Source organism: Macrotis lagotis, chromosome 1 (genome assembly GCF_037893015.1).
Source record: "Macrotis lagotis isolate mMagLag1 chromosome 1, bilby.v1.9.chrom.fasta, whole genome shotgun sequence".
Taxonomy (NCBI): domain Eukaryota; kingdom Metazoa; phylum Chordata; class Mammalia; order Peramelemorphia; family Peramelidae; genus Macrotis; species Macrotis lagotis.
This window is the reverse complement of record NC_133658.1, coordinates 190,676,044-190,696,568: the sequence shown is the minus strand read 5'-3', so window position 1 is coordinate 190,696,568 and position 20,525 is coordinate 190,676,044. Positions and strand designations below refer to the sequence as shown.

General features: G+C 35.2%; 1 pseudogene; it reads left to right on the top strand.

The window, feature by feature from the left end:
• The first annotated feature begins 3,742 nt into the window (after nucleotides 1-3,742).
• LOC141520522 (5-aminolevulinate synthase, non-specific, mitochondrial pseudogene) overlaps nucleotides 3,743-20,525 on the top strand; it is a 73,386-nt pseudogene continuing 56,603 nt past the window's right edge.

The window sequence follows — 20,525 nt, the reverse complement described above, 5'->3', positions numbered from 1 at the left end:
CATGCCCAGGGTCTCATAGCTAATAAGTGTCTGAGATTGGATTTGAACTCAGGTCTTCCTGACCCCAAATCTGACAATCTATCCTCTGTGTCTCCTAGGTTGTCAGTAATAAGTAATAAATTACTTATATAAATAATTATTGATAGAGTTAATACGTACTTATATAAATGACATAATACAGGTAATACTATAACCTGTCTCAGTCTCTGCTTTCCCATTTGTAAATGGGAACAGAATTGTTATAAATATCGAATGAAATAATATGTGTAGAGCACTATCTAAATAGAAGTTTTTATTTTTGTTATCATTATTATTATCATTGTTATTGTTATTTCTCAAGGATTTTGAGTCATGATTACACCAATTGGTATGCAACTATGATCAAAGTCCCACATCTAGATTTAGCTATTCAAAAGAAATTTATAGGGCGGCTAAGTGGCACAGTGTAGAGCACCGGCCCTGGAGGAGTCAGGAGGACCTGAGTTCAAATCCAGCCTCAGACACTTAATAATTACCTAGCTGTGTGGCCTTGGGCAAACCACTTAGCCCCATTTGCCTTGCAAAAAAAAAAATCTTAAAAAAAAAACAAATTTATATATTTGAACTGCAGATAGGCCCAAAACACTTTATAATGATTAAGTTGGTGACAACAATTTAGCAACATCAGCTAATTGCAGAATTGAGGCAAAGAAAGTAATTAAAATTAGAGATGAGCCAGCAAGTAATTGACCTAACTATGAGCTTAGAACACCTACCAATTTGTATGCACTCTTCTACTGGTCCCCTTAGGAAAGAAGTTTAAAACTTTTATTTATTTGTTTCTGTTAAGCTATATTATACCATGTACTATCAAAAAACAATAAAAACTACCTCACCTAGAGTAACTTAGAATGAATTACTATTTAAATTAATTTAACAACAATTCTAGGGATAAAAACCACCACAACCAAAAATAATCCCTGCCTTTGATGAACTAATACTCTATTACAGAGATTTTAGTTTTTACAAAAGTAATAATTTTTTCCTTCAGATAAGAATTTCTGTTTACTAACATACTTTGAAATATCAGACGGAATTTAACTAAAACTTTGTTTTCAAAAATCTCTTTAACATATATAAAATGAGACAGGATCACAGCTTTCACAGCTATTACTAACCAGACAAGGTGCAAAGAGAATCACAAGAGATAAAACAGGTCATTTCAGGTACATGAAATTGAAAATATTTCCAAGAACCAAGTACATGAAGCAAGAATAAAAATAGAAACTGTAAATTTAGAGGTCAAAAATATTAAATATCTCTGAACAAGGTCTGAAATTTCATAGCTGTATATCTAAATACATAATATATAATATGTAATTAATACAAATACATGACAAATGTCATTCTCACCCCTATAGATGTATGAACAAGCAACTGAAAATAATTACAAACTACTTATAAGCTGTGAAAAAGAGGATGGAGTGCTAGTCATGAAGACATCTTTCTGAGTTCAAACCTGACCTCGGACATTCGTTGTGGCACTCTAAACAAGTCACTTAATCCTATTTGTCTCAGTTTTCTCATCTGTAAAATGAATTACAGAAAGAAATGGCAAGCATTCCATTATCTTTGCCAAGAAAATCCCAAATGGGATCGAGAAAAGTGAAACACAACTAAAAGAGATGAACAACGACTACATTTACAACATCTTGAAAGATTGCTCCAGACTATTAATAGGAAAAATACAAATCAAAATGAAGCTTCAACTAACGTCAAGAAAAATGGTAAAGTTGAAAAAAAGATGGAAAAAAATGTTGGAGAGACTAGGAAATCAAAAACACTAACACTAATTGAGCTGTGGCATGGTACAACTAGTCTCAAAGACATTTTGGAATTGTGAGAAAAGAAGGGAAGGGAAAAGAAGAATAAAGGGAAAGAGAAAAGGAAAAGGGAAGAGAAAGGAGGGAAAGGGTAAAGATAAAAAAGAACAAAAAAATGTCAATATCCTTTAATTATACTTCTAGTCATAAACACCAAGGAGGTCAAAACAGAAAGGTCCCATGTATACCAAATACTAATAAAACACCTACAGTTCCAGGATGGTGAAGGTTTCAAATCTATATCCATATTCAGAATGGCTGAAGAAAAAAGACTTACTTATTCTGGGTATGAATAGACTCTAGGGGTCCAAGATTCTGGTCTCCAAATTTTTAAAAGGCCACTCTGTGGAAAAGGTATTGAATTTTTCTCACTTGATCCCAGAGGGCTGAAACAGGAATAATAGGTAGAAAATAAAGGCTCAGCACAGTGCCTGGGGACATAAGAAGTGCCATATAAATGCTAGTTTTATTATTATTCTTTTACTGTTATTACCATTACTATATTCAAAGAATTTCATTTACATATAATATGAGGAAAAATTTCCTATGATTAGAAATATCCATAAGTGCAATGGACTGCTTAGAAGTTTCCCCCATTTTGAAATCTTCAATCAGAAACAGTAGGACTATTTAGTAGGCAAGTTGTATTGTGAGTTGAGTTAGATAAAATAGTTTCTGAGATTCTACCAGTCTCTGAAAATATGTTGATTTTGTGATATATTGTGTTACTAAGTTTGAGACTAAGTCTGAAACAGGATTCTCTTCAGGAAGCACCTGCAAATTTGACATCTTCTCACAACAAAAGGCACCTTCACTATGCAGCACATTTGAAGACAGGTCTTGGAAACTTCCACTGAAATTGAGAAAGAAAAAGATAATCACTGAAGTTGATGTGCTGAATGTATCTTTGTGTACAGTTTCTAGGAGCTTCAAAATGAAAAATCAATGCAACTTCAACTAAACAGCATGGAATCAAAGTCTCTCACTCTTACCATCCTAAATGGGATAATGGGTCCTTGCAGCTACCCCTATACATTTTACATTCTTTGTGTCAAGGGCAAAATGAAGCTAACAAAGAGGGGGAACTGCCAATTCTGAATTCTTAGGAGTAGATGGACTAACATTTAATTTTGGCGTGTTTTGTTGTTCTCCCTCAGAAACCAATAATGAATTTGTGTTAATATTCCTTATGTATACTATACAATTTACTTTAACATTTAGCAGATAATGTGCCAAGGAATATTTTTTCCTCTAACACAGTACTGAAACCTACTGCAAAATTTTAGAATGCTATCTTTTTTCCAAGTAATACAGATGAGAACTAAAATATAGGTTGGGGGAAAAAATGTGAACTATATGTATATGATAGGCAGTCTGAATCTAAATCACAGACAAAAAATGCTGGCAAGTGGGTTTAGCAAACTGCAAAGGTTTGCTCTTATTATAAATTTGGACAAGGTTGAATACCATAATGAGAAATGTAAAGGGAAAGGCCTTTCAGATACAAAGAAAACATCCTGCACCTTGGAAAGTCTTGAATAGCTCAGTTGTATAAAGAGAGGTGAATGAGACAATGAATCTGACATAAGATACAAATTGAGGCAGATAGGTGATACAGTGGATAGATCAACTGAACCTAAAGTCAAGAAAATCTGAGTTCAAATCCAGCCTCAGCCATTTACTGGTTTTGTAACTGTTAACTCCTCAAAAAAGGAATCTATTTCCAATCTCAGGCTGAAGTTTATTGCCCTTGCTGAATAAAGTACCATTAAATCACAGCTAAAGAGAGATTTATAATACCCAACTGTGCCAGAGACTGAAAATAATGAAGACTGCAGTTTTCTATTGAAAAGTGAGCTCAGGGAGTCCAACAGATTGATATGTCTGTCAAAGATGCCACACCCTGTAAACAGCCCAGTATCAAAGCAATTGGTTCAGACCAGACCAAGTGGCAGCAGCCTGGTAGCCAAATGACCGACCCAGGCAAGTCTGGTAACCTGGCAGTAGAGTCACTTTTCTGACTCAATTCCAGAGCATAAGACCAGCAGTGGAGTGATCGGTCCATAACAGTTCAGTTACAATCCAGTGGACAAGTGACCCTCTTGGGCCTTCCCAGCCACAAGTGAAGCTAGTGAGGAGTCAGTTCAGCAGCCAGGTCACCAGTAAACAGATCAGTATACCATTTCCTATAAGGAGTAAGCCTAACTGAACTAGCCATCTGTCAGAGAAACCATTCCCTGAAAGGAACCAGTCAAGCCCAGCAGCAAATTGACTAATTCATTACTACCACCAAACCTGACCTAAAAGAAAATTTTGTGTGTATTTGGATGAGACTGAAACCCAAGTTTTTGAAGAAAAACTTTGTAAATACTGTTCTTCAGTTAGTGTTGTGAGTCTATGGATAAATTATTAAGGGGAACCACATTGATGAGAGCTAATGAACTACCAGTATCAGGAGAATAGCCACCCACAGCCTTATCCCTAGAACCCAAAGAGTAGTAGCAGCTGTCCCCCTGGAAATCCAAACTGCCAGTACTAATGTAGGTTCTAGGAAAGGCCTGACAGAGTGCTATGTAACTTTAAGAAACCAATTCAAGAGCACAGACAAAACAATCCAAGATCTTTAGTTACAGAACACTTCTGGCCAATTTTAACTTTTCCTAAGGATATTCAATTTTCTTCCCAAAAAAACAGCTTTCAAAAGCATGAAACATAGAAAAGGTTTTATTAACTTGCCTGTAAAGAACAGATAAGGGATTTACACCCAAATCTGTTCAGGAAAGGAATGGATATATATTCCACTGCCAAACAAGTGCCACTTCTTACTCTCCACCCCCAAAATGGTTTGGTTTCAGACCCCACAATTGATTAGTAGCACTACAGAGATAGTTCCAGTAGTCTGAGCATATTGCTCTCTTGGATATTTGGATCAATTGAATGAGCAATTTCCATTCCTCTCTCTTCTGTCTTATGTCATCTTTTGGGTTCACATCATTTGTATTCCAACATCTGCTGCCTTTATCAAAGTTCTTGGCTGCCCTGCCTGACTACATCACTAAAACCTCCACCACTACCTTCACTGTCACCATCACGCCACCTTTTAGGAAAATTTTTTTTGTAGTTCTCAAATTGAGCAGGCAGCTTTGAAGTCATTACCTTCACCCATTGATCCCAGTTGACCTTTTTACATGACATCTCTATTTTTATGCCCATTAGCTTCTCCCTGATGTCTTCCAGAATCCCTCAAAAGAAATGTTTCCTGCCAAGTCAAATGTTTGCTATACATATTTAATACATATGCATTAAAGTGTATGACTTTATATACTGAACAGAACCTATTATTTCATTGATATAGCAAGTTCATTGATGAGGAAGTACCCTGTACCTATGAATACTGACACCTCTCTGCAATTTAGAGATCTAAGAAGTTTTCTGAGATGTTGAGTAACTTATAGTGTGACACTGCCAGCATGGATCTGAGGCAGAACTTGAACCCAAGTCTTCAAGGCTCCAAGGATAGCTCTCTGTCCACAAAAATCCACCATATTATGCTGCATACATACATATATATATATATATATGTATATATATATATATATATATGAGAGAGAGAGAGACGTTTATGTATAAAATCAGCATAGGTTCTTACATATGTGAAGAGATACATAAAACCATCTAATCTATAAAATTAGAGTCAAAATAGCAGAAATCATCAAAATTGAAAGGACAAATAGTTTCTAAGTTATCCCTTTTTGCCTAGCAGAAATAACCAATTATGTGACCTTAGGTAAGTAACTTATCTTCTCTGGCTTCAAATATTACTTCTGATGTCTGGAGTCTCAGACTTGGTACAGACATTTCTTTCCCTGATCTTAGCATAGTGCCTGGCACATTGTAAGCATTTAATTAATGTTTACCTGGCCAAAGACTTAATGAATTTTTTTATCTTTTCCCCTTAACTCCCTGGACAAGAAAAAAAAAGCATTTTAATCTTACCTCCAGTATTTTTTGCTGGACTTTAGCGATCATCATTCAATCTAAATGTAGTCTCTTTTTTTCCTTCTTAGATATCTCAGTAACTTAGGCTTCCAAGATTTCCCAGCTTAAAGTCACAGCTAGCTCTTTACTTATAGGCTGAATTTAACTTTTCTACCTATTGACCTAGAAAGGCTCCTGGGCATCCTCTTCTCTACATTCCTTATCTAACTCTGGAATCCAATAGTGTTCTCAGCAAGAGTTCCCTAAGACTAACCCTAGCTCTCTTATAAGGTCTCCTTTCTACTGCTAAGGGATAATGAGAAATGGAATGTTATGTCTGAAGAAAAATGTCTAAGTCAGTTTGACTGGAACACAGAATGTATGATGGAGGGATGAATAGCAAGATCCTAGCAAGATGAGTTGGAACCCGATTAGGAAGTGACTTAAGTGACAAATAAAGCCATTCAAGGTTTGCCCTAAAAGAATTAAGTAGTTACAGAAGTTTCTTTAGAGGAGAGTGGCATGCCCAGATCTATGCCTTAGGAATATTAGTTGACAGCTGTGTGGAGAATTGGACAATTAGAAGACTAGTGATGTTCAAGTGAAAGTTGACAATGGACAGTGGCTGTGTAGGCAGAGAGAAAAGTACAGATTGAAAAGATACTGCAGGGCGGCTAGGTGGCGCAGTGGATAAAGCACCGGCCCTGGAGTCAGGAGTACCTGGGTTCAAATCCGGTCTAAGACACTTGATAATTACCTAGCTGTGTGGCCTTGGGCAAGCCACTTAACCCCATTTGCCTTGCAAAAACCTAATAAAAAAAAGATACTGCAGAGCTAATACACATATGTGAGGGAGCAGGTAAGTGAAAGTGAAGAATCTACTCTTGGGATACAAGCCTAGATGATTAACAGGATAGAGTGATACCCCCCCCAATTGCAACAGAATTGTCAGCATGTATTTTTACATTGTCATTAATTGCTTTTGTTTTTCTATCACCTAAATTTTGCCTGTCCCTTCAAAAGACCCACTCCCATATAATAAATAATATTTTTGAAGAAAAAGAGTAAAAATAGGAAAAATTCCTACTCACATGAAATGTGGGTAAAATTGCTCAATTGATCAATACATTTTTAAAAGTCTGAAAATATATTCAATTTTCCAACTCTGTGGGTTTTCTGCCTCTGCAAAATAGTATCATCTCATATATTTTCTATGATGCCATGAATTTTAAAACATCCAATTGTTTTATGATTGTTGGTCTTCCCATAAATATTGTTGTAATCACTGTGCATTTTGTTTTCTCAGCTCTGCTTATTTCACTTTGCATCTATTCATTAAAGTCTTTCTGTGCTTCTCTGTAGTCCTAATTTTTGCCACTTCTTACAGCATAATAATATTACATTACATTCATGTACCATAATTACTTTAGTCATTCCCAATGATGATATGCTGTTTCTGGTTCTTTACTACCACAAAAAAGTTCCTGTAAATATTTTGATGTATATAGCCTTTTTTTTTACTTTTTGTAAGGCAATGTGGTTAAGTAACTTGCCCAAGGTCACACAGCTATATATAGAGAGATGTATATGTATAAAATCAGAATAGTTTCTTACATATGTGAAGAGATACACAAAACCATCTAATCTATAAAATTTAGGTTAAAATAGCAGAAATCATCAAACAAAATTGAAAGAACAATTAGTTTCTAAGTTATACCTTTTTGCCTAGCAGAAATAACCAATTATATGGCCTTAGGTAAGTTACTACGTTATTAAGTGTAAGTTATTAAGTGTCTGAGGTTGAGTTTGAACTGCTTATTCAGTTTTACAGATGAGGGAAGTAAAGCAGAGAGAAGCTGTGACTTTCCCAAGGTCCCACAGTCAATAAGTGTTTGTGCCAGAATTGAACTCAGATCTTCTTGATTCAAGGTCCTATTCTCTATCCACTATGCCACCTAGCTGCCCCTATGTAAATATAAGGTATTATTATTATTATTATTATTTTAAAACTATTAATAAATTAAATGAGAATGTAGCAAATATAGCAAAATTATAAAATTCATACTTTAAAATTATATTTTCATTCCTGGAGCCTTTATATTAAGAACTTGGACTTTAGAATTTGCAAAAAAACCTATAAAAAGGTCATAAACCATCATTGCTCAGCTATGCACCCCGGGATACCAGGAGAGAGAATTCCATAAAAGTTAGCAGTTCTGAAATTTTAACTATTATTTGAAGTATGGCATTCATCTATAGTTATCTGATTGTTGCCTATAGGACAATCTTTAGGGAAAACTGAATCCCATGGGCCTAGGAGCTCTTCTATTATTGTTGTTCCTGCTGGCACTCTTATTTAAAAGCTTAATAGCAATCATTAAAATTCATAAAACTCAATACTATTAAGTAGAATGGAACATGACCCAGTGAGAAGTAAAGCACTATTAGCAGCCCCATCAACCTGATCAGAAGACTTGACAGGATTAAGAAGAGACAAATCCAGAGAGCCTGAAATAATGTCTGTAATTAAGATTTCATTTCTGAGGTCTCTGACCAACCTTTCAATTCATCCTAGATTTCAACTAGGATATATAGTTTTGTTCTTCCACAAATATATGCATAAAATGATATTAATTTTGTGAATCATGCCAAGAGCTACTATTTGTAAATTGACTGCTAGAAAATACCTTTCATTATTGAAGGCTAATGAAGTGAATGTTCTTTATAACCCTCTATTTTCACATTTATTTTTATTAAAAATTTTATAAATAAGAAATACAAATAATAGTGGCTCCAATTTTTACAAACTTACAGTTTATAAGGCACCATCCTCTCTATGCTCCTGGGGGAGAAGTATTATAAACTGACAACAGTTACATTTTAAGTATGATTTTTTTTTTTTGGCTTTTGCAAGGCAATGGGGTTAAGTGGCTTGCCCAAGGCCACACAGCTAGGCAATTATTAAGTGTCTGATACCGGATTTGAACTCAGGTACTCCTGACTCCAGGGCTGGTGCTTTATCCACTGCACCACCTAGCTGCCCCTTAAGTATGATTTTTAAGCAGAATCATCTTAACTCTATCAAGCAAACACTTTTCCTCATTGAACAAGGTTCTCATTTTTGAGGGTGTTCCTTCCACCTATGAATACTGAACCCCAGCTACACAATCTTGTGTGATATCATAATCTTCTGTATATCTTAATCACTCTCTAGAACAAGCACTGGTGAGCTTCTTCTAGGACTTTTAACATTCAATAGGTGTCTATATAGCATTCCAGCTCACCTCCTATTATCCTTTCTTATCCTATGCTTTTCACGTGACATGCCCATATCCTTTTCAATTCATTCATTTCCTTCATAATGTCATTTGTTACATTTCTTGCCATATGATATTGTTGGAAATACAATGCACAAAGGGAGAAATAACCCCAAAAAGAGATAGACTGATTATGTAATTAGAGAAGATAACTAATGGTCAATCTGCATAATCTACTGACACCTTCACTTTGACAATAGTTTTTCTCCTTTCACTCTCCTCTTAACTCCTTACTTTTGGCTTTTATCACTCCATAAGGATTTTGGTCTTATCATTTCACCAAAACTACTTTCTCCAAAATTGCCAGTGATATTAGTTACCAGAGCCAGTGACCTTTTCTCATTTTCTCATTTTCTTTGATGTCTCTATAGTCTTCAGCACAGTTGATAACTCTCCTCCTTGGTACTCTCTTCTCTCTAGTTTTCAGGACACTTCTCAGTTTCCTTTGTTGGATCTTCATCCAGATCATATTCTCTAATTTCCTTCAGAGTTCTGTCCTGGTCCCTTTTCTCTTCTCCCTCTATGCTACTTTACTTGGTGATCTCATCAGTTCTAATGGATGTAGCTATCATCTCTATGCTGATGATTTTCAAATCTTATGCTGCCTCACTTCTCTAATAATCTCAGCTTCAACCACATTTCAGATATCTCGAATTGGAAGCTCCATAAACACCTTAAATTCAACATATTCAAAACAGAACTCATATTTCCCAATATATTCTCCCCAAATACTCCCCTTCCCTATGATTGAAGAGGACAACACCACTCTCCTAGTTCCTGAGATTCTAAACTTGGAGGTTTCCTCACTATATCTTACCCCTTATATTCAATCTGTTGTTGAGACTTGTCAATTTTATCTTTGTGACATCTCTCAAATACTCTCCATTCTCTCTTCTGAGACAATCACCACTCTAATGCATATTCTCATCACCTTATATCTGAATTCTTGAAATAGCCTGCTGGTACATCAGTCTCAGTCACCAAAGTGATTTTTTCCTTAGGTACATGTCCATGTCTCTCTCTCTCTCTCTCTCTCTCTCTCTCTCTCTCTCTCTCTCTCTCTCTCTCACACACACACACACACACACACACACACACACACCCCACTCACACATATCTATTGAGTAAACTGGTGACTCTCTATCATTTCTAGGACCAAATACAAAATGACATGACCTGTTTGGCATTCAAAGGTTTTCATAACTTAGTCTCCTCCTACTTTTTTCTCTTCTTATACCTTCCTCCTACCCATCAAACTTTTGATACAGGAACACATGCCTTCAGGCTGTATCAAGCAAGGCTCTTGACCCTTTGCCAGGAATAATTCTTTGCAGTTCCCATGATTGGAATGCTCTCCCTCCTCATCTCTGCCTTCTGACCAGAGTTTCCCTTAATTCTCAGCTAAAAATCTCAAGCTTCTTCAAGATATGATTGAGAAAAGGTCATTTGGTTTGTCAACTAAAACCATTGCTACTTTTAGAGAAAGCAGGTATCCTAACCACTCTGAATTCTAATGCCCTCCTACTATTAATTATTTTCTATTTATCCTGTAAAAATCTTCTTGGTACATATTTGTTTACATGTTGTCTCCTCCATTGTAAATTCCATGAAGGCAGGGATTCTCTTTTGCCTTCCTTTATATCCTTAGGACTAGGCACAGTTTCTGGCAAATAGGTATTTAATAAATACTTATTCATTGATTGATTGACCAAGACATCTAGGAAAATGTTCCCAGTACATTAAAAGGCTTGTTTGTGGCACTTTCATGTAAGGACATGAACAAGAGCTACCCAGGATAAGAAGATGGAGGAGTTGATGTCTATATTCTTGAACTGAGCAACTGCATCATTTATATCACTGGTCCACAGAAGTAGTGCCAAATAACAAATAACTAACAATATCTGGATAAAGCCAAACTCATACCAGAAAAATATTGAAAGAGACAAAGAAGGGCATTAAATCCTAATAGCTTTTTTGAAATATGAGACTATATCAATCAAATTTATTTGTATCCAACAGCTGCAGCAAACTTCATAAAGAAAAACCTCATGGCCTTACCAGAATACTTAGATTTTTTTAGAATAATAAGAGGAGATTTTTCCACCCCATTTCCAGTGCATTTTATGTATCCATCAAAGAGATAAACAAGAAAGAAGCCAGAGAGCTAAATAGTATTAAACTAGATTGAATTGATGTTTTAGAAAACTCAATGGAACAAATAAAAAAATATATACCTTCTTTTCTGGTGTTTATGAAATTTAGAGTGATAAACTGATCAATCAGCAAGCATTTATTCAGTGCCAGGCAATAAACTAGGAATTCAAAGAAAAATGTGAAAACAGTCCCTGCCCTCAACGAACTTAGATTCTAGCTAAATGAAATAACCTGTACATCTATAGGAATATATTAAAATGGATACAAAATCAAAATAAGGTGATGGGACAGGTAGGGTACTAGACTTAGAGGTAATCAAGAAAGGTCTCAGGTAGAAAGTGTCACTTGACCTGAGTCTCAAATTAAACTAGATATTTAGAGACATTAAGTTGAGGAGATAATATATTCTAGGCAGAAGGTATAGAGTCAAAAAATGGAGTTCATTCAGAATGCCAGCTTCTCTGGAGTAGGCATGAAGGAGAGTAAAAGTACAATAAAGCTGTGCTGGAACTTGATTATGAAAGACTTTAAGTACTGAACAAAGTTAGTATTAGATCCTGCAACTAACTAGCTATAAATAGGCTATGTGCAGATCTAATAGATTATATGGGAAGAAGATGGTTCACAGGAGTAGCTGTGATATATATCTAAGGGTAAATCAATCCTGAAGATAAGATAATATTACAAGACACTTAGACTTGGGGATATTCTGATGGACAGAGATCATTACACCTAAGTAACTAGAACATATGGATTGCTTTATTTCATGCTTACCAAAACCCTTTTCCTAGGTTTATAATATCTGGCAGGTCCCAAATTTATAAAATGACCTAATATAAGGAAAGTGGTGCATTCTCAGATTTGTTGGGTACCCCAATCGAAGCTGGTAGTATTGGTCTTCCCTTTCAACATTATGCAGAAACAGGAAGGCAAAAAAGAGGTCTTGGAATTCAACTGAACCAGAGACAAAACTGTTATCAGAACTAAAGGCATGTATTATTGCTCTGTTTTCAACAATTCTATCTTAATAATCTAAGTTATTTTATTCTTTTATCACCTTGCTGATTCTAGATCAACATTTTTGCCATTTTAATACCTGAACTTCTAATAGCATTCTGAGATCCTTGGCAGAAGAATCACTGAGATTTATTGTTTAAGAGAATTACATAGTTATATGTGTTCTTAAGAAAATATTTTATCAGTTATATAGATTGGAGAAGTGAGAGACTTAAGGTAAAGGATCAAGAAAGAGGTTACTGAAATATTCAGGTTAAAAAATGATAAAGATTTGAACTAGGGTTTTAAACCTGATGCCTGGGAAATTTTTGTATCATCAAAAACAATAGGAAAGTTGATAAGAATGGTGAATTTTGAAAGAAAAGATAATAATTTTTATTTTGGATGTGTTAAACTTGAGATCCTTACTGCTGACAAAGTAGAACTGGAATTCAAGTAAAAGAATAAGACTAGAAGTGTAAACTTCAGAGTCATCAGCCTAGAGATGATAATTAAACCATATGAAGTGATGATGCTACAAGTGGAAGAGTATATAATGAGAAAATGAAAGGGCACAGGAGAAAACCATAAGATAGTGACAATTAGAAGGCCTGTTAGAAATGATAGTCAAGAAACTTATAAAGAGCACACCAGTAAGGACAACCCTAGAGAACATTTTGTTCCTAAAATCCTAGATAAGAGAGCACTTGAGGGGGATGAGATATTTGGAAATATTGAATAAAGTAGAGAGGTCAAGAAAAATGAATGAAGACTAAGAAAGGACCTCATTTTTAAATCCACAGGGAAAAGCACTCAAATATTTACATAACAAAAAACTGGTCACAGTCCTTAAAGTAGATGGCTTGGTACCAACACATGTTGAGACTTGATATCAGTGTATTGCTTTGAAGGACATTTCCCTATTCAGATGTATGTACAGAAATTCTTTATTTCCTTTGACTAATCAGTAACTATATGCAAAGGCAAACCAAAATAAAAATCTGTCTCTCTCTTCCCCAGTGGTTTTCAGGTGAGGAGGAAAAACAATTTTAAGTGTGAATGAGGACAAAGGTAGCAGCAGCAGCTGCTCTCCCAACTGGTCATGAACAAGATACCTGTTTTCTCTATTCCTATTATAGCTATTCTTTTCTGATATTAGAGGAATGAGCAACAGAGATATTATGGACCAAATTACAGCTTTTTTGAATTTCCAGGGCAGAAGAACCACCTGAATTCGAACCACAGAAGTCTATAGAATGGTCTTCCCAGCCCAGTCTATCAGCAGCCAAATCTGATGAGGAACTAGACCTTAAGAGAAAATTGCTTAACTTAGAGTCCCTTGGAAATTTCTAAGTTTTTTTTGGTATCTGAATTTATCCTAAGAAGCAGAACAAGTCCTAGGCACAATTGTGAACTAGATAGAATTTCTCTTTTTGGTGCTCTCATCCCATTTTCCTAGGCTACCTTTCTCCTCCTTCTACATATAATCTAGAGCCTCAATGGTCACATGTTGTCCTCCTTTGCCTATACCCAAAATCTAGGATAGTGCTCTTACTCTGTCACCTTTAAAATTCCTTCTATTTAGTATGCACCTAAAATAATTCCAGGAACACTAATTTCATATAAATAGCTGGTCAATGCAAATTTGGAATAGACTAGGTCTTGTGGTAACTTATATTAGGCACTTAATGAATGCAGTTGGCTATCTGACTGACCTCATCAATGTTGTACTTCTCCAAGAGGTTCTTTGAGCTATCCTTCCACTTAGCTTTAACCTTCTTCCCTTTTCTGGTTTTGTTTATAGCAAAATTGTCAAGGTGGATATATATCAGCTCCTCTAGTCATATGTCCACTCACTCACTGATCACTTAATTTCAGTTTCACATGTACAATAATAAAATTAAAGTTGTTGATGGTTTTTAAATTGTGTAGTTTTTAACACACAAACTATAAGCAAAGTAGAAAATTAAAGGTCTAACATAATCCTCTTACAGTCTATTGGGCAATGAAATTAGTAATAAATAATGATTCATTAAATAAAAGATGTGAACTCCCTCATATAGGAAATAATTATTGGATGAAAACAGAATGAATATCAGATTATTTCAAAAATAATGAAAATACAGATACAATACATCAAAATGCAGCAAAAGCTGTTTTCAGTGGAAAATTTATAGTTCTGAAAGCCTACATCAATAATAAAAAAGAGATTAATAAATTACATCTGCATTTGAATAGCTTAGCAATGGAACAAAGCAATAAACTAATAGAAACCAAAGAAAAATAAGGTCAAAAGAGATTTTTGCCCAAGAGAAATTTTTTCAAACTTTTATGACATATGTCATGTTATAACTTCCTTGGAAGGTGAATTCCTCCTTAAAGATTGTCTTCAAGCAGAGATTGAATCACAGAAAATGAATCATGGGAAAGGAAACACCTGAGGGGGGAGAGAAGTACAAATGGGTACTGGAGATATACTGGAATTCCCCGTTCAAACTCTATTAACACTGACAGACTTTACTTCTACCTACTACCTTGTCTTCCTCCTTCTTAACTTAGCCAACCCTCTAACTTATCCTCTATCCCTCACCCAACCTATCCCCTTGCCCTGGAAGAGTTTTACACACACACACACACACACACACACACACACATATGTGTGTGTGTATATATATATATATATATATATATATACATATATGTATGTTGTTCCCTCTTTAACCATTTCCCAATGAGAATACAATTCCAACACTACCACCCTCCCCATTATTAACTTCTTCTATATCAATTTTTTCTTTTATGCTTCATTTGTATGAGATTATTACTCCTTTTCATCTCTTCCTACACAGTTTTAATTTTTTAGAATCATCTCATCATACACATTTCAGTTCATCTTTTTTTAAGCTACCACATGATGATAGTAATAAGAATACTAATAATATTTTCACATATAAGAGATAAACAATTTTACCTCATTGAGTCTTATAATTTGTCTTTAATGTTTACCCTACAATTCTCTTGGATATTATATGTTGACTTTTCCCTCAAGTTCTAATGTTTTGTCACAAAAACCTTAAAGTCTTTCAGTTCTTTATATGATCATTTCTTTTTTCATTCCAGATAATTTTTCTGGGTAATTTATCCTTTTTTTTAAGGTTTTTGGTTTCTTTTTTTTGGGGGGGGGTGTTGCAAGGCAATGGTGTTAAGTGGTTTGCCCAAGGCCACACAGCTAGGTAATTATTAAGTGTCTGAGGTCAGATTTGAATTCAGGTACTCCTGACTCCAGGGCCGGTGCTCTACCCATTGAACCACCTAGCTGCCCTGGTAATTTCTCCTTAATTGTAACCGTAGCTCTTTTGCTCGGCAGAATATATTATTACATGACCTATGATCGTTCAGTGTAATAACTACTAGGTCTTAGGAAATCCTTACTGTAGTTCCATGATATTTAAATTGCTTTTTTTTAAATCTTTTTGCTTCCAATATTTTCTCCTTAACCTAGAAGCTTTGAAACTTGACTATGATATTCCTACAAGTTTTCCTTCTGGAATCTCTTTCAGGAGGCAATTAATGAATTTTTTATTCTATTTTTGCTTTGCCTTTTTGTTCTAGAACTCCAGGGCAATTTTCCTTAATAAGGTCTTATACTAATGTATCAGATTTTTTATTGTAATTTTCAGGTAAAATAATTCTTATATTTTTACTATTCATATTTTCTTCCACTTTCTCATTATTTTGACTTTGTTCTATTAATTTTAGTGCCTTAGCTTCTTTATGTTCAATTCTAGTTTCTAAGGAGGTATTTTCTTCCCTAAGTTTTTGATTATCTATGTCAGGTTGGTTAATGTTCTTTTCATAATTTCTTAATTTTCTTGTATTGCTTTTATTTTTTCCCTAATTTTTCTTCAGTCTCTCTTATTTGACTATTAAATTCTTTTTTTTAAGTTCCCCTGAGAACTTTTTTGTTCTTAGGATCGTTTGATATTTTTTCATTGAAAAAGGAGTTACCTTTTTTCAGTATCTTCCTCTGAATATGAACCCAGATCTTCCCTATCCCCAAAGTAGCTATCTATATAGGGTTCTTTCTCCTTTGCTTACTCATGTTTTGTTGCTTTTAGCCACAACTGTTTAGCTGCAGTTATAGTCCACAGGTGTGGGGAATGATGCCCCTAGTCTCACATCCTTCTTATTGTTATTTTCTGTCCTGTTTTGTCCTGTATCTGTTCTTTTCTATCCCAGGGTTCAACCTTGCACTCTCCTTTCTAATCATAAACCACAGCTAGAACCCCTAGTTATACTGACCCTCAAAAGATCTTGCTTCCATTGGATGGCTGCAAACTACAGCAGGCCACATTGCTAAGAATTGAAACCAGGGACTTTATTCTCCTGCAGTTGTCCAGTCAGCTGTGCTCACCAGGTGTATGCTAGCTTCTTCTCCCTGGCAGCAGTAGCATGGGACTCATCCCTCAATAATGGAAGGTCCTCCAACCTTTTCCTATTACCAGACCCCCACACTGTCTGTGAGATGACAATTTCTAAGGTTGATGCTGTCTCCCAACCTAGCTGTCTCCCCACCACCACCGCTCTACATTTTCTCTGAAGCGATGTTCCTTTTTTTTTTTTTGTCCAGGATATTTGTAGAGCCAAAGTTTTCTGACCTATTCCACCACCTTCCCAGAATCCTCTCTCCAACCCAACTTTTCAAAAACAAATAACTTCTTTATATAATGAATCTATGCCTGGGAATTTTTTTTTCTCTTCAGAATACTTTGAATCAAGGGGTTTATAAACATTGAAAGTGATTCCACAGGGACCCAAATGAAAAACACAAGGACCTGAATTGTTCTTTGACTTTGAATTTGAAGATCTGAGAGAATATGGGGAGTAGGGAAGATCATTGCAATTGATAGGGTCTTTTTCCCCATAACCAGAGGAAAGGCAGCAAGTTATCTTCACGATATACATAGGGATGTGAAAAGGTAATCCTGGTGTGGCAGTGGAGGTCAGTAATAGAGCAAACTAATTTCTGACTAGTTGAAATGATGCCTCAACAGAATAGAAGGTTTCTGTTTTAATCAGCTTGAAGAAATGCATATTGCAGTAAGTATATAAGGGCCTGAACCCGCCCTCCTAAACTCGACCAGAGACAAGAGGTTTGTATGCAGTAATGTATTTATCATCTCTTCCCCAGTGAAGTGGAAGCTTATAGGAATAATTTTTCCCTTAAATAGGAGGCAGAATGAGATACATAGCTTATATTTGTATTGTTTATCACCCCCTTACTTGACCAATTAAATTGTTTACTATATTTTCTTTTAATCATTGACAGAATTTATTGGGAAGGAATAGAAAATATCCTGGATTTGGAGTCAGAGGATAAAGGTCCAATCTTGGCTCTAATACTTTTTTATTTATTATTACTATTAGTATTTACCATCTGATCTTGGGGAATTAGATGGTACAGAAGATAGAGCTAGAGCAGTGGTCTTAGAGTCAGGAGGACCAAAATTCAAATCTGTCCTCAGACTCAGCACTAACTAGCTGTGTGACCTTGGGCAAGTCACTTACCCCCTGGACTCAGATGACACTGGAGGAGTGAGTGAGACAGTTGACTTAGCACAGCACTCCCTCACTCTAATCCATTCACCTGTTTGTCATGGAAAAACTTCCCTAATGTTGTGGTCTTCTTCAAAAATAAAGGACAAACATTATTCTTATTTTCTATTTTTGTCTAGACAAGAAGGGAAGAAGTAGATTGAAGATGTTGTTGAGGAGTTGTTATAACAAGAAGAAAGGACATGTCAAAGACTTCAACAGAATAGTGAGGCATGATGTTAGAAAAATATGAGATGAGAAGAAAAGGGAACTCTTACTGAATAGTCTAATTTTCTTAGATTAAGTATTAAATGAGGCTGAAACTTCTTTCTCCCTAATGATTAATACTTAAGAAAGGAAAGAGTTCTGTGACAATGTCAAAAATATTTTCACATATCTACAATTCAAAATTCAAGTTATTATAAATGTACAGATACTTATTTATTTAGTGTTCAATATGAATCCAAATTATTCTGTGCAAGTTGAGAATGAATGAAATTATATGTGTGTTCCTATAGTATAAAATTCTACTATACAAATTTGAAATCAGCTATTTTGGCTAAACTATGGGTCAGTCTACATTCTTTACATGGGTAATAATAGTTTTTGCATCTCTTCTTTTGTTGTATATTAAGAAATATTCCATTAATTCTAGCCTTGTATCAAGTGTTAGCATTACATGAGAGTTTTATAACAGAATCGGGGAAGACAATTGATGATATTCTGAGTTTGAAGTCATAAAGGGCTCAATTTTAATCACACTATCAACATTACAAACTAGTATCACAGACAAATCACTGAAATTGAATCTTTATGTTTTTGTTTCTTCATTTTTGAATGAAAATAATATTCATAGCTGTAGGCAGTTGGGTGGTATAGTAGATAGACACTGAGCTTGAAATCAAGAAGGCTCATCCTCCTGAATTCAAATCTGTCTTCAGACACTTACTAGTTGTGTGACCCCAGGCAAATCACTTAACCAAGTTTGTCTCAGTTTCCTCAGCTGTGAAATGAGTTGGAGAAAGAAATGGCAAACATCTCCAATATCTTTGTCAAGAAAACCTGATATAGGGTCACAAAGAGTCAGATACAACTTAAACAACTCAATAACAAAAACAACAACAAAATATTTATAGTGTATAGGCAATAAGGAATAGTGGATGGAAAATCAGGTTGAAGGTAGGAAGACCCACCTCTGATAATATTGGCTGTGTGACCTAATATAAGTATCTTAACCTATCAAGACTGAAGGCTGGAGAAAGCATTGATCTTTATTGCAAAAGGAAGCTCCTCTTTAAGAGTTTCCCCTATCAGTGGGAAGGGCAGCTCAGTGGTACCACAGTGCAGAATGCCATGCCTGAAGGCAGGAAAATTCATCTTCCTGAATTCAAACCTGGCTTCAGATACTAGTTGTGTGATCCTGGGCAAGCCATCTAGCACTACCTTTACCTCCGTCTTCTCATCTACAAAATGAGCTGGAGAAAGGAGTAGTAACCATTCAATTATCTTTGATAAGAAAATCCCAAATGGGGCTACAAAGAGTTCAATATAACTGAAACAACTGAACAACAATAACAACAAATACCATTAGTCCAATCCTGACATAATAATTATTTCATAGGGTTGTTAAGAGGATCAAATTAGATTATGCAAATCTCTTTGATAATGATGAGAGAAGTGTCATGGTACAGAGGAAAGAGCACTTATGTGGAATAAGAGGGACCTTAGTTGAAATTCTATCCCTGTCGCCTACTGTCTATGTGACCTTGGGAATGTCCCTTACTGTCTCTGAACCTCAGTTTCCTCATCTTTATGATAGAAGTTTAGTACAAGATGGTTTCTGAGATTTCTTTTAGCTTTACATTTTTTGCTCCTATGAAACTTTGGGAAGCATATATCTCTTTGTTTTATGCCTTGATCTATATCAATCATTTAGAGACAATAACAGGAAAATTTTTTCAATACTTTTTCAGGGACTTTTAAATAAGTTTGAAATATATACTGAGAGACCCTTTCTTAGAAGAGAGACTTTAAGGTTATGTCTTGCTATAGTGGATCAAAGATTTTGGATTTTTTCTTTACACACAACAAATAATAAGCATAGTAAGGTCAATTTGTGATGACAAAGATGAGTTCTCTAGTAAGAGATCTGCAAAAACTTAAATGGTTCCTTTTCATATCATCAACAAGGATGTCATCAATGCATGTGTAAATTATTCTGATACAATGTTTACATAAATAGAAAAGTAGACAAATATTGATATTCTCTCAGTAATGGCCTTTTTCCTATTATATTAGGGTCCAAAAATTTCCCTATACTTTTAGTACCTTCTGTCTTGAGAATCAGATCTTCAGCATCCCAAGGGTATCTCAACATGAACTTCCTTTAGTACTCCCAAATTTAATTTTAGCACATGCTTCCTTTAGTGTAAGTATGTAGTATAGTTGTTTCCCCTAACTTTACTTTCTTCTTACTTACTCAGTGCTTTCTTCTTACTCATTCAGATTATCTACTGTTAAAATCCAAATATGGAGAGTTCATAATGGAAAAGAGATGATTATAAAAACCTTTAAAAATCTCTTTTATTGGGGCAGCTAGGTGGCACAGTGGATAAAGCACCAG